The 26,331-nt window shown below is 48.4% G+C and overlaps 1 long non-coding RNA gene across 1 annotated transcript; it reads right to left on the bottom strand.

Annotated features, from left to right (window-relative positions):
* Positions 1-187: 187 nt before the first annotated feature.
* Positions 188-25,634, bottom strand: LOC116668340. Its single transcript, XR_004325499.1, has 3 exons — positions 25,385-25,634; positions 17,197-17,201; positions 188-199 (listed from the first exon to the last, which is right to left on the bottom strand). It is a non-coding gene; the product is annotated as an uncharacterized LOC116668340 (long non-coding RNA).
* Positions 25,635-26,331: the final 697 nt, after the last annotated feature.

Here is a 26,331-nt window from a genome sequence, read left to right as displayed (position 1 = left end):
AATTGCTAGAAAGCCCTGTTCGTTTGTCCCTCCTCCCCAAGGTGCTCAAACTGAAGAGGGAGGAGCACTGGTTGCCCTCATGCTGACTCGGGGTATCTGGGTCCAGAGCGGAGTTCTTGGCAGAGCTGGGCTTACGGTCACCCCACGACCCCTTCCCGTCCCAGTTTGCTTCTTGTCACACCAAATGGAGGTCAGCTGGCTGGCAGACTGGTTGACTTGACCAGGGCAAACGCCCTTGAGTGTCTGCAGGCTGGTGGGCGCACGGCTGACACCGCCACAGCCCCTCTGCTGGCAGCTCCTGAGACTTATCTCTGCCAGAGGCTGCAGCCTGCTTCTGCCCCCTTCCCGGTTTTGTTTTCCCAGCACACAGACCAACTATAAACCTTTGGGGCAGCTCTGCCCCTTTGATGCTCTCCAAGCTGTTTTCCCCACATGCAAGAGGGTAGGAGGTCGCAGTCTTTCCCACAGATGGAGGCCTTTGTGTTTATAATTTGGTCAGTTGTTGACAAGGTAGACTTTTCTGCTGCTGTTGCCCCTAAAGCCCTGTCCTTGGCTGTCTCTCGCCTCACCGTCCTGTGCTGAGCTCCGATCCCAGCCTTTCCCTCCCCTCTCCAGAAATTCGGCTCTGGAGTTAGACTGCTTGAGTTCAAAGCCCAGCACTGCCACTTACATCTGTGTGTGTTTGGCCTTTGCCAAGCTGCTTAATTTCTCTGAGCTCACGTGTCAGGTAGGGCTAATATATGACTTATCCCTGGGTTATTGTAAAGATGGAAAGACAGCATGCAAGGCATTTGGCACAGAGACTCACGCATAGTTAGCACTTAGGAAAAGTTGGTTATTTTGATTAGTGGTGTTTTTCCATCTCATGCACTTATCCAGACTTCAAGACTCTGGTCTCTGGCCTCTAAGAGGAAGCGAGCCCTTTGGTAATGCTGTGGCAGAGGGCTGGGGAACGGTGAGGGGCTCCCCCTGCTCTGACATTTGATGCTGCTCTGCCTCCCGTTAGCCTCCCGCACTCACAGTCCCCCTGTCCTGCCCTGGTGTCTTGCAGCACCCCCAGCTGCAGCAGGTCCCTGATGCCCACACAGCCCTGCCTGGCTTGGCTCACTGATTGGCCTGGGGGCAGATGCGGGAGGCCTGAGGAACTGGGCAGCTAAGGGGTGGGGCTGAGCCGAAGGGGCCCTGCCTGGGTTATTGTGGCTCTGGGACCACCAACCCACGGTGAGGCTCAGCTGATAGAATACAGGAGGAAGTTCCCCAGGCCCCCGTCATGATCCCACGATGAGGCAGGGAATCATCTTAGTTTGCTAGGGCTGCTGCAGAGAAACACCACAGACTGGGTGGCTTAAGCAACAGACATTTATTCTCCCTCAGTCTGGAGGCTGAAGTCCAAGATCAAGGTGTCGGCAGGGTTGGTTTCCTCGGAGGCCTCTCTCCTTGACTTGCAGAGGCCGCCCTCCTGCTGCCTCTTCACATCGTTGTCCCTGTGGGCACCTGAGCTCCTGGTGTCGGCCTTTGTGTTCAGATCTAATCCTATAAAGACACTGATCAGATCGGATTAGAGCCCAGTAATGGCCTCTTTTCACTTGATCACCTGGTTAAAGGCCTTATCTCCAGATACTGTCACATTTTGAAGTACGGAATTGGGATGGGATCAGGGCTTCAATGTATGAACTTTGGGGGACACAATTCAGCCTGTAAGAGGAGGGTAAACGGGGTAACAGCATGGAAGGGCTGCCTCTGGGGAAACCTCCACAGGGGAGAGTAGCAGCAGCCAGAGCTGTGGACACGGGTGCCCAGCCTCCTGAGGCAGGAGCCCACTGGTCCCTGGCCACTGGCCTGGTCCTAGGGTGAGACTGGTGCTGGCTCCTCCTCTCTGCCAGAGGCCTTTGGGTGGGAACCCTAGGCCGGATGGCTCTGTGAGCTGATTATCCCTGTGGTCTCTGGGGTGAAGGAACAGTCAGCGGGACCCAGCCACGGGTCCTGTCCTTCCCCTCCTTATCAGAGCCTGGACGCCCTTCCGCCTCTAGACCATGGCCCGAGGCTCTCCCAGCGGGGGCAGGCTGACTTTGAAGGGGACAGCTTTAGCTGCTTTGGGTTTAACTGAGCTCTGCAACTCTGGACCCTTCCACGTAGGGAGGGGTAGAAACAGCACTGTGGGCAGATGGGTGGGGGGAGTGGTAGGAACCAGGCAGCTGTAGAATCTAAACATCACTTCTGTTATTTTTTCTGGAAGATTTACCTGCCTGATTGTGTTGGTTCAGGCTGATATTCTAGTAAAGACTTTCTTCCCCCCTGAACTTTGTGGTTTTTGATAAAAGCTGAGCAGGGTGGGGAAGTGGCTCAGACATTTGCTGCGATTCAGAATTGGTCAGAGTCCACCTCACTTTCACTTTTATGCAGCCCCATTATGTGGGCTAGTCATTGTTTCCGGAGCCTCCGATGGTGCCTTGCCCCTCCCCAGCTCTCAGTGCCTCCCTCTGGGTTCAGCAGTCCTGGGTCTCAAGTGGCCATGGGCCCCCCAGGGTCCAGGAGCCCGCCTGCATCAGCGGCGGGGATGATGGTGCTTTAGGGCAGGTTGCCAGGCGCCTCCTGCCCAGCCAGCCCCTGGACTGCGGAGGTTTCCTGCTTCTTGGAAGAGGGCTGGAAGTGGGCAGCCACCCTCTCTCTGCTGTGGACCATCTTCGTCTCCGGAATCTGAGGCAGACAAATCCCAGAAAAGGCGAGAAGGAAAACCTGTTTGCTCACTGAGCTCCACTGGAGTGAGTGGCTGCATGGGTCATGATGTTTCATGGAATCCGCCCAGATCCCTGCAAAGCATACTTACAGATGAGGACACCGAGACTCAGAGGCTAAGTCACCCTCTAAGTCACAGGAGGAGGGTGGTGGGAGTAACTGAAAGTCTGCTGGCTTTGGATTCTTTTCTATCCCCAGGGAAGCCGGCTGCCCCTCCCTCTGCCTTTCCTCCCCTGTGAGGGTAGAGGGTGGAGGGTGGGAAAGTTGGTGAGGGCTTCCTCCCCTCCTCTTTCCTTCCATCTTGAGTCTTTGTTCTCCCCAATTCCTGGACACACCGGGCCTGGCGCTCCTAACTGGCTGCGCTGCTGCCCTCAGGTCCCCAGTGGCTAAGGGGAATGAATAGGTTGTCACTTGTTGACCTCTCCCTGCCTCCTACCAGCCCCCCCTCACCCCAGCGCCCACAATGGCCTGAGTCTGATTCAGTGTCTGCTTTATTGAAAGTTGAGAACAATACTCACCAGGTTGGCTGCTGGTGGGGTGGGTGCAGCCCCCTGCCACTCTCCTGGGTTGCTGCTTGCTGGGAAGTTGGGGCAGGACTTTCAGTGTCTGGAATGTGGGTGGGTGTGGTAGAGGGGGTGTGAGAGGAGGGAGCAAATAGTATCTTCACCCTTCACTTCTCAGTGCCAAGCAAGGCTGCGGGGAGTATGGATCTGCCTCTCATTAGCTGGTTGACCCTGGGCCAGTGACTTAACATCTCTGTGTGCTTGTCTTTATTTAAAAAAAATTTTTTTTTAATTGAAGTATAATTGATTTATTATATAAGTTTCAGGTGTACGACATAGTGATTCACAATTTTTAAAGATATACCCCATTTAGAGTTATTATAAAATATTGGTTATATTCCCTGTGCTGTGCAGTATACCCTTGTACCTTATTTATTTTATACATAGTAGTTGGTACCTCCTAATCCTCTACCCCTATCTTACCCCTCCCCCCCTTTCCTCTCCCCACTGGTAACCACGAGTTTGTTCTCTGTATCTGTGAGTCTGTTTCTGTTTTCTTATGTTCACTAGTTTGCTTTATTTTTTTAGTTTCCAGATATAAGTGATAACATACAGTATTTGTCTTCCTCTGCCTAAGTCACTTCAATGCTTGTCTTTATATGAGGATTTACTACCTACATCACCAGGTAAGCGAGGGGAAAGCCCTAAGCCTAGTGCCTGACTCCACAGAAGACACTCAGTACATTAGCTCCCCTCTTGCCCCACCTTCCTGCTGGTTGCTGGGTGGTCTTGATCTCCTTGGCCAGCTCCTTCTGGGAGGCAAGGTGTCTGGGAAGGCAGAACCCAGGAAAGCCTTTTCCTGAGTCCAGTGGGACCCCAGTGAGGGCGGTGGCCTCCCCACCTCCCAGCTTTCTTGCTGTGCTTTGCTTTTTTTGACAAGCAGGAAGCTAAAGGAATTGTGATTGTCCACTCTGGGAAGATAAGCCTGAAGGGGTGACTTAATAAGCATTTGTAAGCCTATTGAAGGTCATCATCAGAGTAGAGTGACCAGCAGATACCGGGAAGTGTGTTCAGTGTGCACTAGAGGTGTGCAAGTAGACGTGCGAAAGCCTTTCCCAGCAGAGGCCTGGGATCCTGGAACTGGGGAGAGGCAAGGGGTGGGTGACTGAAGAAAGCTGCAGACTCTTTAAAAATAGGTCTTCTGTTCTGCCTGGGCTTGGGTGGGGTTTGGCCAGGAGTCAGGTGAGACTGGTGGCATGGTTAGGGGCAAGGGTTGGGCCTGGAGGTAAACAGGGAAGCCCTGCCTCTGCCCCTGCCCCCAGCTCTGCGTTGCTGTATTTTCGGAGACAGCACAGGAAGTGGACCTTCACAATGTCAGGATACAGGAAGCTATCGGACTATTGAAGGCTACTTCCTGTGAGCTGGTCATTCACATACATTTGTCACCGGTTATCAGGCCTTTCGGGCCCTGCCATTGTCTGGAGGGGCTGCAAAAGCCTGGGGGCCGCCAGCAGAGGCTCTTGGACACAGACTGCACTATTGTACTGAACTGGCAGCACCCCATGGGGTGGGGAGGAAAGTGGTGGGTGCAAAGGGACGCCTGGCTCTCATTGTCATCAATTGCACAATGGGGTTGGGGGCTGGGGTCTGTTCCTGCTCATGGGAAGCTGAACTTCTAGGAGAAAGTGGGGCTGGAGCAGGAGCCTGGCTTCAGGTGTGGTGCCACATAGAGCTGAAAAGGAGTTCAGGCACTTTGTTAGCAGTGGTGGGTTTTCTAGATCTCCCCCAAGAGCCAGTGTGATGTAAAATGGCCTTGGAATCAGGCAGACCTGGATTTTGAAGTCATACTGTGCCACTATCAACTGTGTGACTTCGGGCAAGTTGCCTTACCTCTCTGAGCTTCAGTCCTCCTGTAAAATAAGAATAGTCATAGCTGCCTCATGGGATGATTATTACTTGAGCAATTTGTTGAAGTTCTTAGCTTGGTACCTGGCAAGTCATGGATGTCGAAGAAATGTTAGTTCCTTCTCCACCCTCATCTCCTTCCCTTCCAGCTCACTCCTGACCCTGCTGTCTGGTTCTCCAGTGAGTGAGCAAATCAGCGTGCAGAGGAGATGAAGAGGTATTTTAATATCAGCCCAAACAAAGCAGAGCTCTGTCTTCCTTTATGCCAAGAATATCAAATCAACTGTTAATTATCTGCACTAATGGAAGGCGCAGAAGCAGATAATTTTTCTTTGGCCATGTGCCTTTGGCCTTATGTGTGGACCTGGGTGTGTCTGAGTTCTAGAAATGCACTTCAAGCCAAATAATGAAGTTGTAACAGGGCAGACCTAGCTCAGGAAGAGGCAAGTTAGAGCACCATTTGGCAGCCTGCGGCTGTGCCCTGCCGACCTCTACCCATCAGGGCCAGGAAGGGGCGCTTTCTTCCTCAGCTGCGTGATGAGGTGGGAAACCATGGATTTGGAGTCAGACATTTGAGTTCAAACCTTGACTCTGGCCCTAACTAACTGTGTGACCCTAGGCAAATTATTAGACTCTTTGGAGTCTCAGTCTCTTCATTTGTAAGGTGGAGATAATCCTGTTGACTCTTCAGGGGTTCTGTGAGAGTGAAATAAAGTGGTTTTGTTTTCTTTTCTTTCCCTTTCCCTCTTGTCTCTGTCACTTCAGCCCTACCCTGAACAGAGAGCCCTTTAGATTGTTCCTGGCTCACGGATGTGGCTAAGGGTTTGGACCTTAGAAGGGTTGACTGCCCCAGCACATGGAGGAGGCAAGTCTGCTCTGTCCAATATGGTAGCCACTGGCCATGTACAAATATTAAAAGTGAAGTGAACTAAAATAAAAAATTCAGTTCTTCACCAGCCCATTTCAAATGTCTAATAGCCACACGTGGCTGGTAGCTACTGTGTTGGGCAGAGGAGTCAGGATGTTTCCATCATGGTAGAATGTTCCATTGGACAGTGCTGAGCTGGGGGATGTGCTGTATCATGGCATCTGATAAGCATAAGGCAGTAAAGCGATGGGGAGCAGGGGTGTGGGTAACCGAGAGCTGAGTTGAATAATGGTCCTCTAGTACCTGGAGCGTCTGTGTGGTGCTCTTCCTCCCAGTAGAGTGAATCCACAGCACACTTGGGCCCTCTGAGGCTGGGCAGGGAAAGCTCCCTGAGTCGGCCCTGTGCTCCAGGGTTGGGTCATCTCCAGGCCTGACAGATGACACAGTTGCCCTGTGTTCCGTGGCCCCCATGCCTGTGTGAATCGTGACTGCTTAGGCCTGGGGGAGCCATGACTGCCATGAGACTCTTTACCCCAAAGCCTGCTGCTCTGACTCTCTTCCCGCTTTGTCTCCCATCCTTGGCATAATCACCAGAGCCATTCATGTGGCTTTGTCCTGATGTCTGTGACACAGCCTCCCCCTAAGTGTAGAATGTGGCTCCTGAGTGTGACTTTCATTCTCTCCTTACTCCCCACACTTAGCTGCAGGTGCTGATCCTACCTCTCAGCCTGGCTGGTCCCCAAGCCTTAGCAGGCTGCTGGGCTCCGGCTTTGGCTTCAGGCACCCCTGAACCTTAGCCTTCTAACCCCAGCCACATCTTCCCAGTTGATGTCACTGATAAGCCCTGCTTTGCTTCCTGACACCCTGACTAGCCCCACTGGTCTCCTTCTTCTTCGCCCCTCTTCCCCCAGAGGGGCTGGGTTTCTGTGCCCCCAACCTGCAGACTGGGGTCCTACTCTGAATACACTCATCTCCTGAAACCCTGGTTCTGAAATCTGTCTGCTCTGATCATCAAACTGGCCTAAAAACCTTGGTGTTGGACTGGATCTTGCCTTTGGAGCAAGCTCATCCTCCTGCCCCAGTCCCAGCTTCCTGTCCTTTCCCATCGGCTTGTACCAGCAGTGACGTCTCAGCATGCCTGGCAACTGAGGCCATGGTGTGGGCCCCTGGGCTTGCTCACCTTGGGCAGGCACACAGACAATCCCAGCAGTCAGAGTGCAGAGGCGCTTGGCAGGTGCTAAGGTTAGGAGTGGGTCTGGGATCACTTGTGAGGCCAAGTGGTCCCCAAGCTTGGGAGGTCTATCAGTGCCCTGCCTCAGAGTATATTCTGCTTCATTGCATGTTTCACAGTTGGAGACCCTGAAGGAAAAAAGAGAAATGGCTCACTTAAGGCCATGCTGTGGGTCTGAGTAGGGATCAGGCATCTATCTCGCTTCTGTTGGTCAGAGATCTCCCAGACCTTTTCTCCACCCAAGCCTGGACTCAGCCACTTCCCCCTCAGCACAGAACAAGTTGTTCTCTTGTCCCCCATCTGACCTCTCTTCTTTCCCTCCCTGCTTGCCTGAAGCTAGGGTCAGGGAGGTGGTCTCCAGGTATCAGAAGGTTTCCAAAGATACTAGCAACTGCACCTACCACTCATTCCTGCCTCTGCCTCACCCACTGCCAGCTGAGGGTCCGGGGAAGAGTCTTGACCCACAACAGTGTGCTGCCTGTGCGATTGTCGGGAGAAGCCCAAGGGACGGTGGACGGGTGCCCCCCCCACCCCAGCTTTTCTTTTTCCTGTGCTGCTGCTCTTTGTCCTGCCCATCCTGGGATGGGTGCGAAAGGGTGTGTGGGGGCTGGGCAGGCAGGGCCTTAGGCAAGTGACCAAAATCCAACCTAGACTTTTCAGGCAAGGAAGACCTTAGTGGTTCACGGAGCTGCTTCAGTGGCAGACATGGTCACCAGTGCTCTCTGTCTGTCTGCCTCATACCTCTGTGTCTCTCTCTGCGGTAGCTCCAGCACATGTGTCTCTTCTGCACATGTGTTCTCTTCTCTGCACATGTGTTTCTTCCACATGGAGGAAAAGATGGCTGCAGAGAGCTCTCAAGTCTGATATGTTACAGGAACGACTCTGATCCTTGGTTTCTGAATCCAAAAGTCCCAGAGAAGAGACACACAGGCCCAGGTACCTGTCCCTTGACTAGTAGGTAGTGTCTAGGGAAGAGTGTTAGGAGAGACACGGCCGCTTCTGCAGAGGTCTGTGGATGGGGCCCCAGTACACAGAGAAGGCAGACATCACAGGGGAAACAGCATGACGATGCCTCTTGGGCAGGACACGGGTTTGCACGTGGGCATAGCCCTCTCTGTCATGGTGATTTCTTCGTAGAAATGTGCTGGCCTTAGAAATGGAACTGGGGTGAGGATGATGAGGGGGATTCTGGGGACCTTGGCACTCAAGTGCATGTTAGAGGGGGCCCAGGTAGCTAGCGTCCTGGAAGGAGCACGGCTGTGGAGCCGGAGACCCAGGCTTGGCACTAGCTTCCCCACCCCCACAAGTGACTGGCCTCTTTGGGCTTGATCTCCATCACTAAGGAGATGTGACCTTCCCTGGCCTCACCTCACCAACCTGTGGTTACAAGTGAAATCACACTGGCCTTAATACCCCACTTTTTCTGCCTCATAGCTCCCCGTGTACAGGACCCAGACTTCTACCTACTCGGAGAGTTCCCAGGACGTCTCACGTGTGCTCGTAGTCTCTGATTTCATGACTGGTCCTGCCCTGCAAGCCATGGAAGGGCTACAGGGCCCTGGAAAGAGCCCTCACTCCATGCCCAGTGCTGTCCCAGTGCCCTCACACCTGCACACAGACTGCACGCCAGGTGACATCAGGTTTCCCTCAGTCCTCACTGGGCTGGAGTCACTGGGAGTTCCATGAACTGAGGAGAAGGTTCCTCTCCCCAAGGCCGTGTGGCTTGTGTGCCTTCAGCTCACATGACCCCCAGGAAAGAAAGCTCCTCTGCCCACAGCTCCTCTTCCCTCTCACTGAGGTTCCGACCCAGTCCCAGGAGAAAGGGAAAGGTGGTCTCGCTCTGGCCTCTTTCTCCAGGAGTCTCCTGTATACGCCGCCTTGTGCATCGGGGCTGGGGAAACGGTGTGCTGTCCTTTCAATGAATCAGACACAACCTGACTCTGAATCCTGACTTAGCCTTCTCTGGAAACCCCTTCTTCACCGGAATAACAATTCCCTTTTAGAAAGGTTGGTGTGCCGGCTGAAGGAGACATGTGATAGGTGCTCAGCCAGTGCTACTTACTGTTCCTCAATCCAGGATTCATCGGCCTCCTTTTGGGAAGATGAGGGGTGTAGCACCTCTAATTTGTGTAGCTGCTTGGGAGCCAGGGCAGCAGGCCCATGGAGGGCCAGGAAGGCCCGGCCGGATGAAGCCAGTGTACTTCCAGCCTTAGCAACTCTTCTGTGGTCCTTTGGGGTGAGCGGCCTGGGTCCCAAAGTGATGAAATCAAAGATCCTCCTGGTTGTTAGCTGTGTCGGAGTTTGGGGTGATCCTGGCTAGGACCTCAGGCTTAGGAGGAGAGCGAGGGAACGTACATTTTGAGTGTCCCGAAAGCCCTTGTTTCACCTGGACTCCCTCCTGCAGTGTGCCTCCCACACCGGAACCCCCTGCAGTGGTCCTACGGCAGCCCAGTGGATGGCCACTCAGTCTGCTAGGATGTTTCAGAAAGCAGGTCCATCAAATAGGAAAAACGCATGCTCTGCGTTCATAGATATCTCCTGTGCTGGAGGGCTAGGGGATAAATAATAACTGCATAAAGATAGGGTGGAGAGAGCTGGTTTAAAGATAGTCTCAGAAATAACCTTGGGGAATGTGGGGACAGGGACTCCATGAGGTGGGTTGGGGAAGGGGCTAGGCTAGAGGCACAGAGAACTCACTAGGGGATGTTTGGGATCTTCAGGAAGAGGAGGATGTCTTCAATTAGATGTTCTGGGCCCTGGGAGCCAGGCCTCACTGTCCCTCAACCCTCCCCCTGTTCCCTGGGAAAGGTCTTCAGAGGAGGGTCTGGCTGGATCATTCAGTCCCCAGCAAAAGTCGGGACCAGGTCATTGACCCACAAAGAAAGCATGCAGAGGTGGTGTCCTTGGGGACCAGGCATGATAAAGGATCCACTGGAAGCTGCTCCAGGAGCATTGAAGCTGACAGCTTCCCAGAGATGGCTCCCATACTCAAGGAGCCTCCCAGAGCTGCCCTTTGCCCTGGGACCTGAGACAGGGAGGTGGCCGCCATGATCTGCTGTGTGTCCATTCAGCCTTCATTTTCCACGAAGAGACACCTGAACTCCAGAATCAGTCATGTGCACACACGGAGGCGCGCCACCCGCACCCGCAGCGCCCTCCTGCACACGCACACTGGGCACATGCACGGGCCCTGACAGAGGCACTCGCTTCCTTCCCATCTTCAGCCACTCACATCCCAGAGGCTTCATCCCCTCCTCCCCTGCCCTCACTGCCCCACCCCCCAGCGGCCCCACCCCTGAGAAAGTACAGCTCAGGGGTCCCCAGGGCTGAACAGGAAATGCTTTGCACACTCTGGGTCAGCCAGGCTATTTTCTGTCCCAGAACTGGAGGGAGGTTGGGCTGGGAACAGCCAGGCACGACAGGGTCAGCTGTTTTCTGCCTCTTCCTGTGGCTTTTTCTCTACCTCTGTAGTTTGCGGTCAGTGTGTCTCTGTCTCTCAATGGCTCTGTCCTGTCCCTGTACTTCTGTTTCAGGCCTCAGGGTCTTTTTGACCCAATGCCCTTTGATGCCTTTCACTCGGCTGTTGCCTACACAGCCTTCAAAATTCAGCTCAGTGCCACCTCTTCTAGAATACTTTCCCTGACTCCTGTCCAGTCTGGACCCTTTGCTCCCAGAGGTCTGTGCAGATGCTCTCAGAGCACTGGACTGTGTGGATGAGTTGGTGTCTGCCCCCCGCTGGACCGTGAGAAGCGTGGGCACAGGAACTCTGTCTTCATGAGTCCTGGTTTCTTGGCATCTGCACACACAGACATCCCTGTACAGGCACATCCACGTGCACTTTGCACACGTGCCTCATTTATTTGTTCGCTCACGAGCTGGGGGACAGGATATGCAGTAGTTAAGAGTGCAGACTGGAGTCAGCCCATCTGAATGAAAATCTCAGCTGTGTGACCTTGGGCAAGTTAGTTAGACTCTTTGTGTCTCAGTTCCCTAGACTGTAAGATGGGGGTGAGACTAGCCCCTGCCTCAGTGAATTGTTGGGAAGATGAAATGAGTTGATACATGTAGCACTAAGCATAGTACCTGGCTTATAGCATGTGCTTCCAAATGTTAGCTACAGTATTATTTCACTTGTGGTAAGATGAAGAAAATTGATGATTTATTATCACTTCCCTGAAGGAGAATGTCTCAGGGTGAATACTGTATTTATCTGAAAGGAATAGTTGGTAGTGTGTGAGCCTTCTTGTAAAGGGATATACCTTATATAACAACAAATGGTTGCTAAACTACCTTTTATGGAGGGTGGATTTGGGCAGACTGCAAGGTTTTTGTTCAGCTGGGTGAGCTGTGCAAGTATGGGGCTAGAACGGAATTGGAGATAGGAGAGTCTGGGCGTGGCCAGGGGCAAGGGCAAGAGAGTGCATTAGTGTCCTATGCTCCTGAAACAAATGACCATAGCTTAAAGGTCTAAAACAACACTAGTGTATTTTTAGGGTCCTGGGGATCAGAAGTCTAAAACAGGTCTCTTTGGGCCAAAATCAAGGTATCATCAGGCTGTGTTCCTCTCTGGAGGCTCCAGGGGAGAATCCATTTCATTGCCTTTTCCAGCTTCCAGGGGCCACCTCCATTCCTTGACACGTGAACCCCTTTCTCCTTGTCCCATCTTTAAACCCAGCTCGAGTCCATCTCACATCGCATCACTCTGACCTCTCACCTCTGGCTTCCTCCTCCGCATTTTACGACCCCCCCCCCGATAATCCAGGATAATACCCCATCTTAATGTACCAGGAGCCTTAATTCCACGTGCAACTTTAATTCTGCTTTGCCATGTAACCTGACAGAATCACAAGTTTGGGGAGGGGGAGGGTGTAGCTCAAGTGGTAGATTGTGTGCTTAGCATGCATGAAGTCCTGGGTTCAATCCCCAGTACCTCCTCTAAAAATAATAAACAAATAAATAAATAAATAAATCACCTCCCCCTCACAAAAAATGAAACGAACAAAAAAGAATTAATAAAAAAAAAACCAAGTTTGGGGATTAGAACATGGACATCTTGCTATGGGGCTGGGGCGGGGGCATCATTCTGGTTACCATCAAGGACCACTGGTGTGGTAGAAAGGAGACTGGAAATAATCTGCCTGATGGATATTTGGAAGATCTTACTGTGGGGTGTGCATGTCTTCTTTACAGAATCTTCAGCAGTCTGATGCTATGTGGAATGTATTTTCTTTGTGGTAAGTGTGAAGACATGCAGACTCTTGCTTCAAAGGTTGACACAAGGAAGATCCCCAGGCTTCCCACAACAGAAAGAGTTGAAAGCTGAGTTACAGATTCATTCACTCAACCTGTATGTGCCAGGCTAGGCTTATAGGCTCATAGCCCTCAAGTCATTCACAATCTGTTGGGGGATACAGGTGTACAGACAGGTAAGATCACTCTAGGGTGGGAAGAACAGGGATGAGATCTCCTTAGAGAGCACAGAGGATGCATCAACTTAGCCTGGAGAGAGGAGCGGCCAGGAAGACTTCCCTGGGGAGGTGACACCTCATCTGAGGTTGGAAGGATGAGTAAAAATTCACCAGGTGAAGAGGGGAAAGTATATTCTAGGCAGCCTGGACTGTCAGGGCAAGGGCATGGGGACAGAAGTTGAGAGCCAGTACCAGGAGGGGAGTGTGTGTGTGTGTGTGTGTGTGTGTGTGTGTGTGTGTGTGTAACTTTGAGCACAGTTCCTGGCACACTGGTGGCACTCAGGAAATATTTCTGGAGTAAATACTCCAGTGTTAATGCTGTCCTATCTCTGTTTCTAGGTAGGTCATGGCCTTGCCAGACATAACCAAATATTAGACACCTCCTTTTGGGGAAGGCCCCCAGAGTTGCCATGACCTACCTGCAAAGTCTTTTTCAGGGTTTCTCATTAAGAGGAAGAAGCAAGTTTGTTTCGACAATGACTTCATGTCTTAAGAAAACTTCACACTTTACTGAATCATTTGTAATTCTGCAGATCCTTTTCTTTGAGCTTAAGCAAATGAGGCTCAGAGAATTAACTAACCTTCCCCAAGGTCACACAGCCGTGTGGCAGAGCGGGGCTGGACTCCAGCACACCTGCTGCACAGCCAGGTCCTGAGCTCCTGCTAATTGCTGGGTGTCCTGCCTCCTTCCCTCTGGTGCTGAGGCAGCTGAGACCTGGGCCTGGGTGGCCTTGGGCTGCCCATGACTGTTTCCCCTTCTTCCCCCGGAAGGGGTTTCCTGATGGTGGAAGTGGGCCCCAAAGGCCTAGAGGGTGTGCATTGTTCATCTGCACCTGGAGGTGAGCTCATGTCAGCAGCACCAGGCAGGGGGAGGGCCAGAGCAGTTCCCTTGGCCCAGGTCCCTGCCTCCATCTTTGCCTCCTTTTCCTGGGAGCAGGTCCCTTCCCCGAGTCCTGGGCTAACAGGAGGCCAGGGACCCAGTGAGCCAGGAAAGTCCCTTGGTTTCCCTGTCTGAAAATGAGGGTTGGGTTAGATTCGGGTTTCCCCCAGTGTGGTCTGCTGAACAGAATACTAGTCCTACAGAGTACTCTCCAAGAAAAGTGTTGCATGGTCGGATAAGGGAAAAGCTGATGATCTCTCCGCTCCCGGGCACATCAGAAGCCTTGAGAAATCCTGGAATGACGAAACCCAGGCTAGCCCGTGTCTCTCACTTAACCTTCCTCATACTCCTGTCCTCATGGTGTTCCACTGAGAACACTCTGGGAAATGTTGGAACAGATGACCTCTAAGGTCCCTCCTCACCTCGACTTCCAAAACATAAGCTCCTTGAGGCAAAGGTCTGGTTCCCATTTGTCATAGTTTTGGCTGCCCAGCACCCCAAGCCCCTTCTTTGTTTTGAGGGAATCTCATAGGAGTCTTGGAAGGAAGCTGAGCCCCATCTCTCAGCCCAGAGGTCTCCCTTTGTGAGATACCCCTCTCCCCTTCCTGGCAGCTTGGGTGGTGGTGGGGCACATGATCTAGGCACAGGACTTTGAATCCAGAGAGAGTGACCCAGAGATAAGGGACTGCCGCGGGTTCGTTCAGAGGGGCTGAGCAGGGCCAGGCACGTGCAGCCGCATTTGCACGGACCTTCTGTCCACGGCGTCACCCCAGCCGGAGCCCCTGCTGCTGAGCCTCCCTGGATTCCACGTGGGTCTCTGAGCCTCGTTTTTCAGTCTTCCTATTGCTACTCCACATCCCTCCAGTAATTTTTTCCGCATATGTTAGCCAGAGTTAACCTTAGAACTAAGAATCCTGACTGAGCACAAAGCTGCTGCTCAGTAAATTCTGGTTGACTAAATCTCACTGGTTTCTGTCCCATGGGTGAGTCCACTTTCCTATTTTCAGAAATCCACTCCAGTTGATTCTGTCTGGCCCTACAGCTGTGAGCGCAGACCCTCCATGGGACGCAGCAGGGCCCAGAGATGGGTTAGACTAGCCTTTGTCTACACGCTGCAGGGGACTGGCCGGTGCCCACACGGCGGGCCTGACGGAGTGCTGAGGGGGCACAGGAGAGTCCTGCAGGCCGAGGAGAAGACTTCCTGGAGAAGGTGCTCCCGAGCTGGGTCCTGACGAATGGGTAGGGTAGGATGTGAGGGAGGATGTCCCCGGCTAAGGGAGCAGCACCAGACAAGGCAGGTGGGCAAGCCCGGAGCACGCAGGCCTGGTGTCTGCAGAGCAGTGGGCGAGGCCCTGAGGTCCATGCTGAAGAGATCAGCTTTTACTCTGTGTGCCAAGGGACCCGGTGTTTTGAGTAGGGGAGAGACGTGCTAACAGCCTGGCAGGCAGTTTGGTGCCATAGGAAGAGGCTGGGTTTCGGGGCCAAGAGACAGATGTTGCCACTTACAAGCTATGGCTCGAACAAGTCGCTTGAACTTTCGGAGCCTCAGTTTCCTCGTCTGTAAAAATGGATACAATAAAACCCACTAGAACTGTTGGGAGGATTTGAGATATTGTATGATATGAAGTAGTTGGTGTGTAATAGGCACCCAGTAAAGGATAGTATTACCATCATCAGACCCCTGTGCTGCAGAGACGGGCCCCTTCACTAGATGTGCCATGGAGGGTAGGGACGGTGCCTTTTATCCTGGCGCCCTCCCCACAGTTCCCGGGACAGAGTGGCTGTGAGGTGGCATGTTTGGAATGAAGGATGGATGGAGGGAGTACTGTAGCTGGTGTGGAGGAAGGACCGGAGGCTGTCAGGGGATCCAGGTCAGAGATGTGAAGCCAGCACTGGAAAGTGATGTGTTTCTCTGAGGAAAGAAAATCTCCATGACGTGGCAACTGTTTCAGTGTTGGGAGTGAGGAAGAGGCAGACTTGAGAGAGCTGAGAGGTTCTTACCCTGGGCAGATGGAGAGGGAGGAAAGAAGCTGCTTCTTTTGGACGTGCTGCCCTTGGTGTGGTTGGAGGACGTCTGTGTGAATGGGCAGATGGGCTGGGAGAGAGACTGGCTACTTTTTTTGGACCTAGGAGTTTGTCCCAAAGTTTGAAGGACATGGAGAGAGATTTTAGCTCAAAGTATAGAAAGACTTGGGGGAATAGGTGGCCTTTGAAGGTCATCAGAAGTTGTCTGAGCAGAAGCTGGGCAGCCGTTGGTAGGAAAGCTAGAGCACAGTGGTCCAGCACCCGCTCGGGTGGTGTATCAGTGTGCTTTTTCCTGTGTAATAAGCATGGACCTCAGTGGCACACAGCAATCAGGACTCACGGCTCACAGGTCTGGAGTAAACTGGGGGCTGGCTGGGCAGCTCCGCTGATGTCCAGTGGGCTCCCTCACAGATGTGAGGGTTGCCTGGCTGTCGGCCGAGATACATCACCTGGGCCAGGGTGACTGGTGTGGCTGGCTCTGCTCCATGTGCCTCTCGTCATCCCACAGCCCAGCCCAGGCATGTTCTCTTGGCTGTGGATGCAAGAGAGCAGATGCAAACGTGCAAGACCTCAGAAGCTGAGGCTCAGAACCAGTGCACATTCATTTTGCTGCGTTTTGTCGGCCAGAACAGGCCACAAGTCCAGCCCAGATTCAAGAGGTGGGGAAGGACACTCCATCTCTTCAGAGAGAAAAACTGCAAAGTCATATGACGAAGGTTGTGGGTCCGGGAGGGGAAGAATTATGTGCAGTGCAAAAATGCAGTGCAAGATGGGTGGTGGTTTAGACGAGTGTTTCTCAATCCGAGTTCTGTGCAAACCTCAGTTTTGAATGTTTCCCTCAGGGATCCCTGGGAGGCTTGGGGGAGTCCGCGTAGGTTGGACTTGCTTCTCTAGATTTGGGGGGGAAAAGCCTTTAACTTGGTACTAATAATGTATTATTAATAATGTATTATTAACGGCAAATGCAATTGAGTGCTCACTACACATCTGACATTTTAGCTCCCTGTTTAATCCCTGAAGGACCTTCGAGATAGGTATTATTACTTTTGGCATTTTGTTAGTGAAATGACACTGCACCTTGGAGAGTTTGAGAATCAGGCTGTCTGATTTCAGGGTCCTAGTCCTCAAATGCTCTGCTCTTCCATGTCCCAAGTTTCTGTTCCAGGGACTGCCGATTGGTTGAACAGATGCTGGGGGAGGATACAGATCTCAGAGAAGCAGAGGATGGGTGAGAGCACAGGGAGGAGGCCGGAGGGCACAACAGGGCTTTTGGACAAGGATGAGGTGGCAGAAGGGCCTGAGGTCCTCTGGTGGGGAGGGTCAGGTATGCTCTGAGGGTGCTCAGAGTTTGAGATCCTGGAGGCAGAGCCATTCTGAGTGTGGAAGCCACCCCAGGTGGGTCTGGGCCTACGGGTCAAAATGTGGGCTGAGGAAAACTCATTTAATTCTTTCAATTGCTAGTTTCTGATTGCCTACTGTGTCCCAGCCACTGCTCTAGGTACTGAGGGTACAGTGAGGAATAAGATGGACCAGGTTTCTGCCCTTTTGAAATTTACTTTCCAGTGGAGAGAAACAGACACAAAACCTACAAGCAAATCCATAATATAATTTCAGATAGTGATAAACACTAAAGTCCTCTCTTAAGGGGTTTTTCCGAGGGTTCAAGATGGTATTGATGATGCAATGCACAGATGAGAAGTCACCTTCGAGTGCTCCCTGTGGGTCTGTGCTGTGCCACCATCCCATTAGGAGATCACTGCCCAGAGGTAGATGGGCTGGAGGCCAAGCAGTTTTGGAATGAACTCTCAGGCCAGGGCCCTAGGTGCTCTGGGGCAGGAAGCAGGTATGTAGTTGGACAAGGGCAGAGCAAATATGGAGCAGAGGACAGTAAAGGGAGATTAGTGAGGATTGTGAACTCAGAGACGGGGGAGGTGGGTTCAGTGTGAGAGGGTGGGGTCCAGGCTACATCCCTACCAGAGAACAGTCTGTGGAACACTTCATGAACAGGGTCTGGGCTAAGACCCTTCAGGTCTCAGGGATCTTAGGTGCCAGGGGTCAGGTGGATGTGTGGAGGAGAAGTTTTGAGGCAGCAGCTCACTTCAGTGGAAAAGAGAGACCTGACTGATCCATAGTCACAGATACAGAGTGGGAGAGGGATAACACGTGCAGTGGTGCATTAGAGGGTGGGGGGGAGCAGTCCACCCTGACGGGGGGCTAGTTTATCCCAAATATTCTCTAGAATTGCCACTGCATTGTGAAAAAAAAAGGCAGGCTGAGTTTTGGTCTGTTTTATTATTATTTTAAAATTTGCTATGATGTACCCCTTTATTGCCCACACCTGGGGTGGCCCATGCCCATACCCACCTTGGTATATGCACACGGTAGGACAAAAGCAGACCAGAGGCACCCCTTTCTAGCATCTGTTACAAACCTCCAGTAACAGGATGTACACTCTCTTTTCCAAAACTTGGAACAAGGAGCTAGCGTGCCGAGTTAAAATGGGCTGATCATTTGACTTTCAGAGCTGTTACTCATCTGTGCGGTGAAACGCTGGCTGCAGCCTCATTTGTGTGCCTGCATTGGGCACTCTGGAGTTGAGCAAATAGGCCACCAAGGGTCTTGTTTGTACAAGAGCCCTGGATGTAGTGGGAGAAATGGTGAAAAGTACTGGGTGATTGATTATATGGCTCCTGGGCAATACTGTTAAGATCGTCTCCCCTAAAAGAAAGGAAATAAGTACTGTACTCACACTTTGAAGGGAGAGGTCATGCATGGAGATGGAAGGCGGAGGTGGAAGTGGAGGAATCAAAGGACACAGGCTCTCTCTGGACAGGGTTGGAACTGGTGATGATGGTGAGACTTGCAATCTCTTGATGGGCTTCAGATCATGTGGGGTTGGCTGCAGGGACTGTGACCCTTGGTGGAGGTCATAGTCTTACTTAGAGCTGAAGAGAGGCCTATGGGACCAGAGTTCTAATATGCATAGGATGTGGGGATGGTGTGGCCTGGAGGGACAATAGGTTACATCTACAAAATGAGGGTAAGTGCTTTGTCAGCTAAAGACTCTTGCAAATATGAAGGGCATGGGGCTGGCGAAGGCGTGATGACAAGGACTTGGACCTTGTGGTCCTGACAGGTCTGGGTTCATATCCCAACTGAGCACCAGTTGCTGTGTGACCTTGGACAAGTCACTTTGCCTCTCTGAACCTGAGTCTCCTCGTTTGAAGAAGCCAACGGGCAGAAGTCCTTACGTTTCACATTCTCTATGAGCACTGAAAGTGGTGCTGGCAAGGGGCTTGGCATAGAGACTGGCCGAGAAGCAGACACCTGTAGATGGGGCACTCCTGCCCTCAGAGGTTAGCCCGCTGTGCTTCTGAGGTCAGCGATGGTGCCCGTGGCCTGTCAGCCCTGGGGTCTCCCCTTTTTAGTGAAGGCAGACTTGGGGTTGGCTGCTCTGTCCCCAGAGTGGCCAGGACCTTGCTGTCCCCGCTCTGACTCCGAGCCTGGCATTGTGGCCTGAGCCACCTCCCAGGTGGGCCTGGCCCTGCCGCTGCCTCCACAGCCCCAGCTGGCAGTGTGCAGCCAGGCTGTCCGAGCTTATCAGCTGTCATGTTTACTCAGGATGGGTACAGCCCCCCCTCCCCCTTAGAAAACAAGAAAACATGTTTTGCCGGTGGCAGGGTGGAGTGGGGTGGCCTCTCTGGCTCCTGGCCGGCCCCCCAGCAAGGCCGCCAGCAGGCAGGCAGCCTGTTGTTGTTGGAGTGGAGAGCTGGCTCCCCAGCGCCAGTTTCCTCCAGCTGTCCAAGCATGGTGGGCTGGGGAGGAAGCCCCCAGGGCCCCAGCTGAACCCCTTGTCACAACAAGGGAACAATGGCCTAGAGGGGCTGTGGGTGGGTATAAGGGCACCCCCCCTCTGTTCCCTGCTCCCCCCAGCGACGGGGACAGGTTGCTGGAATGTCTGCTCCCCTCTCACCTCCTCCACTCCCTGTCTTGTTTTCCGCCTTGTTGGGCACATTGTCTCCCACCACGGGGCCAAGGAAAACAGTGGCTTCAGGAAATGTCTCTGGGCTGTTGCTGGGGTTCTGCAGCTCTGGGAGATAGCAGACGGGGAGGGGGTCAGAGAGGGATCCATTCTGCACAGGCTCCATTCTGCCTGGGACTGTAGCTAATAAGTCATGGGTCTATTTCCCATGAGCTCCTTGAGGACCTGGTCTTTCTGCATCTTTGTGTCTTCAGGCCCAGCACAGGGCCTGGAACAGAACAGATGGCAGAAATGAAAGATCTAACATGTGAATAGGTTCAGTTTCTAGGTTTGCTGCCTCGTGGCTGTGAGGCTTTCAGCAGTTTACTTAACCTCTCTGAACCTTACTTTCTCCTTCAGTAGAATAAGTACCTCATAGTTGTGTGAAAATGAAATGTGCTTTTAGCATCTTATTTTTCTCCTGGGGAGTATGCAACACAATAAACCCAACAAACTGTAACTAGCATCAGTATACAATCAGTGCCATTGGTGTTATTGTCAGTGTGTGATTTAGAGGAGGTTGCCACAAAATTTGCAGTAAGAGGTCCACAGTTCTGTCCCTATGGGTGCAGGAGGGGTGCTGAGCAGATGCTTTCCCTCCTGGGGCCAGGAGTGCCTCTCCCTACCCATTCACAGCCCTCTGCATTGTAGGCTGGTTCCTGGGAGCCTGGCCAGGCTTGATAGCCCTTGGGGATGAGGCAAGTAGTTCTGGGTTCACTGCAGAACTGATGTGTATGAGGCTCTGTAGGCCATTACCATCTGTTACCTAGTTTAACCTTCACAACAATCCTTAGAAGACAACGTTGTTATCCCCGTCTTACAAATGGGGACACTGAGGCTTAGAGAGAGAGTCAAGGGGCCAAGGTCACATGGCTGGTAATTTATAGGGAGTTTTGGATCTAGGTCTTAGAAATGCCAAGTTACACTCATTCTGTTTCGCTTCACTGCCTAGAGATGCTACTTAGAACTTGAATTGTTGGTGGGATTTGGTCTATCAGTGACTTTGGCCTTGGGATCTTATAACAGGAAGTAAAGACGGAGGTTCGAACATAGAACCAGAGATGGGAACTGAAGAATGGGAAGCTGAGCCTAGCATGAACTTGGGGAGTTGTGTTCAGAGTAGGAAGAATAAAGATGGAGCAATAGTGTGTATGGGTACACATATATATATATGATTAGGTAGGCTAATGCTGTAACACCAATACCAACAAAAACTCAGCCATCTCTCCATGGCTTAATACAAAGGTTTATTTTTTGCTCATTTCACAGTCCAGTGTGGGAGTAGGGGTGAGCTCTGTTCTATGCAGTCATTCAGGGAGCCAGGATCGTTCCATGTTGTTGTTTCATCGTCATCTACAGTCTTTTGAGTCCTCCTCTGTATCCCCTCCACCCTCCAGCAAACAGCTCATGGAGAAGGCAACTCACTCCTAACTGCCTTGACCAGAAGAAACTCGTAACACTTTCATCCACATTCTGTTGGTGAGAATTAGTTGCGTGGTCCTACCTAGATGCAAGGAGGCTAGAAATGGGGTCTAGCAGAGTGTTGCATAAGAAGAGGACAACATGATACAGGTGAGTCCCAGGAGGCTCTGCCACAAAAATATCAATGATTAAAAAATATGTAACTAATAAAAATTAAAACAAAAAAATGAGAAAAGAAAAAAGAAAGAAAAGAGGAAAAAAAAACTTTAAAAAAGGGAAAAAATATAGCTAACAATCATCGAACTCGTTCCATGTGCAAGTTTATGCTAAGTTACTGTAGAGGTTACCTCATTTAATTCTCACTTAATCCTTGTGACAACTCTGTGAGATTGGGACTCCCCAGTTTAAGCTCAGGGAACTGACAGTCATCAATCTGCTTTCTCTCACTGAGGTTTTATCTTTTCTAGAATTTCATGTTAATGGAATCATATATTGTCTTTCAAGTTTGGTTTTTTTCTCTTAGCATGTTTTTGAGATTCATTCATGTTGTTGGTATGATCAATCATTTTTATTTTAACCTTTCTAGTTTTTGTATGTTTTCTAGGGCTTTGTAGTGGTATTTCATTATGGTTTTAATTTGCATTTCCTTAATTACTTATATCATTGAACATCTTTTCACGTATTTCAGTTATTATGTTTGATGAAGTGCCAGTTACCATTTTTTTCTCCTATGGTTTGGTGCTTTTTGTGTTCTATCTAAGAAATCTTTACCTAACTCAAGTTCACAAATCTTTACCCAACCCAAGAATTTATCTTCTTTTTACTTCTAGAAGTTGTTTATTATTAGCTCTCACGTTTAGGTTTTCTGAACTTATTTTGGGTTAATTTTTGTGTACAATGTTTTCCTTCCATATCCAATTGTTCCAGGATCATTTGATGAAAAAACCATCCTTCCCCAACTAATTTATCTTCACATTTTTGTCAAAAATCAACTGACCACATACGTGTGGATCTATTTCTGGATTTTCTATTCTGGTCTATTGATCTATTGTCTATTCCTGTACTAATACCACATCTTTTTGATGATAGTAGTTTATAATAAGTCTTTAAAACAGGCAGTGTATAGCCTCTAACCTAGTTCCTTTTCTAGGAATTTTGCATTTTTATATAGGTTTAGAATCAGCTGGTCAATTTCTACCCAAAAAGCCTGCTGAGATTTTTTTGTTTATTGTGATTATATTTAATCTATATATTTAACTTATGTTGTATTTAATCTATAAATCAATTTCAGAAGAACTAACATCTTAAAAACAATGAGTCTTATTATCCATGAACCTGGTATATCTTTTGTTTAGATCTTCTTAAATTTCTCTTTGTAATGTGTTGTAGTTTTCAGGGTACAGATCTTGCACATTTTGTTCAGGTGACCCCTAGTTTTTCATAATTTTGATGCCACTACAAATGGTATTTTAAAAATTCCAATTCCAATTATTCAAAAATAAAGTTTATTTTTATATATTGAGTTTGTAAGTTGAGATATCATTAAATTGACTTATTAGTTCTAGTATCTCTTTTCTTGGTAGATTCCTTAGAATTTTCTAAACGATTATGTCATCTGAGAATAAAGACAATTTGGCTTCCTTTTAAACAAAGATGTGTGCCTTTCTTTTTCTTGCCTCATCACATTGACCAGTAAAGTGTTGAATAGAAGTGGTGAGATCCTTACCTAATTCACCATTAAGTATAATGTTAGCTGTAGGCATCTTTGTAGACACGCTATTGTATTGAAGAAGTTCTCTTCTATTTTTATATTACTGAGAGTTTTTGATCATGAATACATGCTGAATTTTATTAAATGCTTTTCTTGTGTCTATTGAAATAATCATGTGATTTTGATTTTCTAGTTACACCAAACTTGCATTTCTGGAATAATCCCACTCAGTTATAATGTATTATCCTTTCTATGTATCCCTAAGCTTTTGTTAGGGAGTTTTGTGTCTATGTTCATGAGAGGTATTGGTCTATAATTTCTTTCTTTCTTTCCTTCCTTACATCCTCCTTTGTTTTGTTTTGTTTTTTGTTTTCTGGGAGACCTGAAACTATAATTAAGTCAAGTCTTGGTTTGGTGATGTGGGGCTCAGCATAAATGATTCCATTTTGGGCCTCTTGTCTTGTTTTTAACACCCTTCAGTTCTGTCAGTTTTGCTTCACATATTTTGAGACTCTGTTACTAGGTGCATGCACACCCATTAAGGATTGGTATATCTTCTTGAATTGGTGCCTTTACATTATTTGATGCCGTCTTATCCCTGGTCTTAATATTCCTTTTTCTGAAATATATCTTATCTGATACTAATATAGCCATTCAGCTATCTGTTAGTATTGTATTTTTTCCATCTTTTTTACTTAAAAAATAGACTTTATTTTTATAGCAGTTTTAGGTTTACAGCAAAATTGAGTAGAAAGTACAGAGTTCCCATATAGTCCCTGCCTTCTCCCCTCTCTCCCCACCTCTAGCCTCTCCCACTATCAACATCCAACACCAGAGTGGTACATTTATTATAATTGGTGAATCTACATTGGTATATCATAATTACCCAAAATCTATAGTTTACATTATGGATCACTCTTGGTGTTGTACATTCTATGGGTTTTGACAACTGTATAAGGACATGTATCCACCATTATAGTACCATACAGAATAATTCGTTGTCCTAAAATCTGTGCTCTGTTTATCCCTCTCTCCTCTTTAACCCCTGGCAAACACTGATCTTTTCACTGTCTCCATAGTTTTGCCTTTTCCAGTATGTCATATAGTTGGAATCATACATTATGTAGCCTTTTTAGCTTGACTTCTTTTACTAAGTAATATGCATTTAAGATTCCTTTATGTATTTTCATGGCTTAATAGCTCATTGAATTTTAGTGCTGAATAATATTCCATTGTCTGAAGGTACCACAGTTTAATTATCCACTCACGTACTGAAGCACATCGTAGTTGTCTCCAAGTTTTGAAAATTATGAATAAATCTGCTATAAACATCCGTGTGCAAGTTTTTGTGTGGATATATTTTCAACATTTTGAGCACAACATTGAAAAGAAGTGGTGAAAGGAGACATCTTTGCCTTGTTCCTGGTTTTAGTGGGAAAGCTTCTAGTTTCTCACCATTAAGTATGATATTTGCTGTAGGTTTTTTGTAGATATTCTTTATCAAGTTGGGGAAGTTCCTGTATTTTGAGTTTACTGAGAGTTTTTATTATGAATAAGTGTTGGATTTTGTCAACTACTTTTTCTGCATCTATTGTTATGATCATGTGATTTTTCTTCTTCAGTCTGTTGATGTGGATTACATTAATTGATCTTTGAATGTTGAACTAGCCTTGCATACCTGATAATTCCCACTTGGTCGTGGTATATAATTCTTTTGTATACATTACTGGATTTCATTTGCTAATGTTTTGTTGAGGATTTTTGCATCTATGTTCATGAGAAATATTGGTCTGTAGTCTTCTTATGTAATGTCTTTGTCTGGTTTTAGTATTATGGCAATGCTGTTCTCATACAATGAGTTAGTAAATATTCTCTCTGTTTCCATCTTCTGAAAGAAATTGTAGAGAACTGGCATAATTTCTTTCTTAAATGTCTGGAAGAAGTCACCAGTGAATCCATCTGGGTCTGGTGTTTTCTGTTTTCTATTTTGGAAGTTTGGTGTTTGATTCGGTTTCTTTAATAGATACAGATATTCAGATAGTCTATTTCTTCTTTTGTGAGTCTTGGCAGGTTGTATCTTTCAAGAAATTGGTCGATTTATCTATCTTATCAAATTTGTGAGCCTTGACTTGTTTATAGAATTCCTTTATTATCCTTTTAATATTCATAGCATCTGTCTTGATGCCCCCTCTTTCAATTTGGTATTAGTAATTTGTGTTCTCTTTTTCTGTTAGTTAGTCTGGCTATAGGCTTATCAATTTTATTTACCTTCTCAAAGAATCAGCTTTTGGTTTCTGTTGATTTTCCCCATAGATTTTTTGTTTTCAGTATCACTGACTTTTGCTATAATTTTTATTATTTCTTTTCTTTTGTTAACTTTGGGTTTAATTTGCTCTTCTTTTTCTAGTTTCCTTATTGGAAGCTTAGGTGGTTGGTTTTAGATCTTTATTCTTTCCTAATAAGGCACTCAATGCTGTAAATTTCCTTCTAAATGCTGCTTTTGCTGAATCTCACAGATTTTGTTAAGTTGTGTTTTCATGTAGTTCAAAGTATTTTAAAATTTCTCTTGGGGTTTCCTTGACTCATGTATTATTTAGAACTGTGTTGTTTGAACAAAGTTCAAAATGGCAATAAACACACACCTATCAATACTTACTATAAAAGTCAGTGGACTAAATGTTCCAGTGAAAAGACATAGAGTGGCAGATTGTGTAATAAAACAAAAGCCTACAATATTCTGCCTATAAGAGACTCACCTGGGAGTGAAGAACACACAGAGATTGAAAGTGAGTGGACAGAAAAAGATATTTCATGCAAATGGAAATGACAAGAAAGCAGGAGTAGCAATACTCATTAAATGAATTAGACTTTAAAACAAAGACCATAAAGAAAGATAAAGAAGGACACTACATAATGATCAAAAGGTGATGCAAGATGAGGATATTACACTCATTAACATATATGCACCCAATATAGGAGCATCTAAATATATAAAACAAATACTAACAGACATAAAGGGAGAAATGATGGGAATACAATAATAGTAGGAAACTTTAACACCCCACTAACATCATTGGACAGGTCTTCCAGACAGAAAATCAATAAGGCAACAGAGATACTAAATGACACAATAGAACAGTTGGACTTGGTTGATATCTTTAGGACATTACATCCCCCCAAACAAAATATACATTCTTTTCAAGTGCTTATGGAACATTCTCTAGGATAGACCACATACTCGGGCACAAAAGAAGCCTCAACAAATTTAAGAGGATAGAAATTATTTGAAGCATCTCTGACCACAATGGCATGAAACTAGAAATCAACCATAGAAAAACAAACGAGAAAAAAACGACAGCATGGAGACTAAACAACATGCTACTAAGAACTGTGTTGTTTAACCTCCAAGTATTTTGGGATTTTCCAGCTATCTTTCTTTTATTGCTTTCTAGTTTAATTCCAATGTGTCTAAGCACAGACATTGTATGATTTCTATTTTTGAAAATTTGTTAAGATTTGTTGTTATATTTTATGGCCCAGAATGTGGTCTATCTTAGTGAA

The sequence above is a fragment of the Camelus ferus genome, chromosome 13 (assembly GCF_009834535.1).
Source record: "Camelus ferus isolate YT-003-E chromosome 13, BCGSAC_Cfer_1.0, whole genome shotgun sequence".
In the NCBI taxonomy this organism is placed as follows: Eukaryota; Metazoa; Chordata; class Mammalia; order Artiodactyla; family Camelidae; genus Camelus; species Camelus ferus.
The sequence above is the reverse complement of the archived record's forward strand: the minus strand, read 5'-3'. Positions and strand labels throughout refer to the sequence as shown.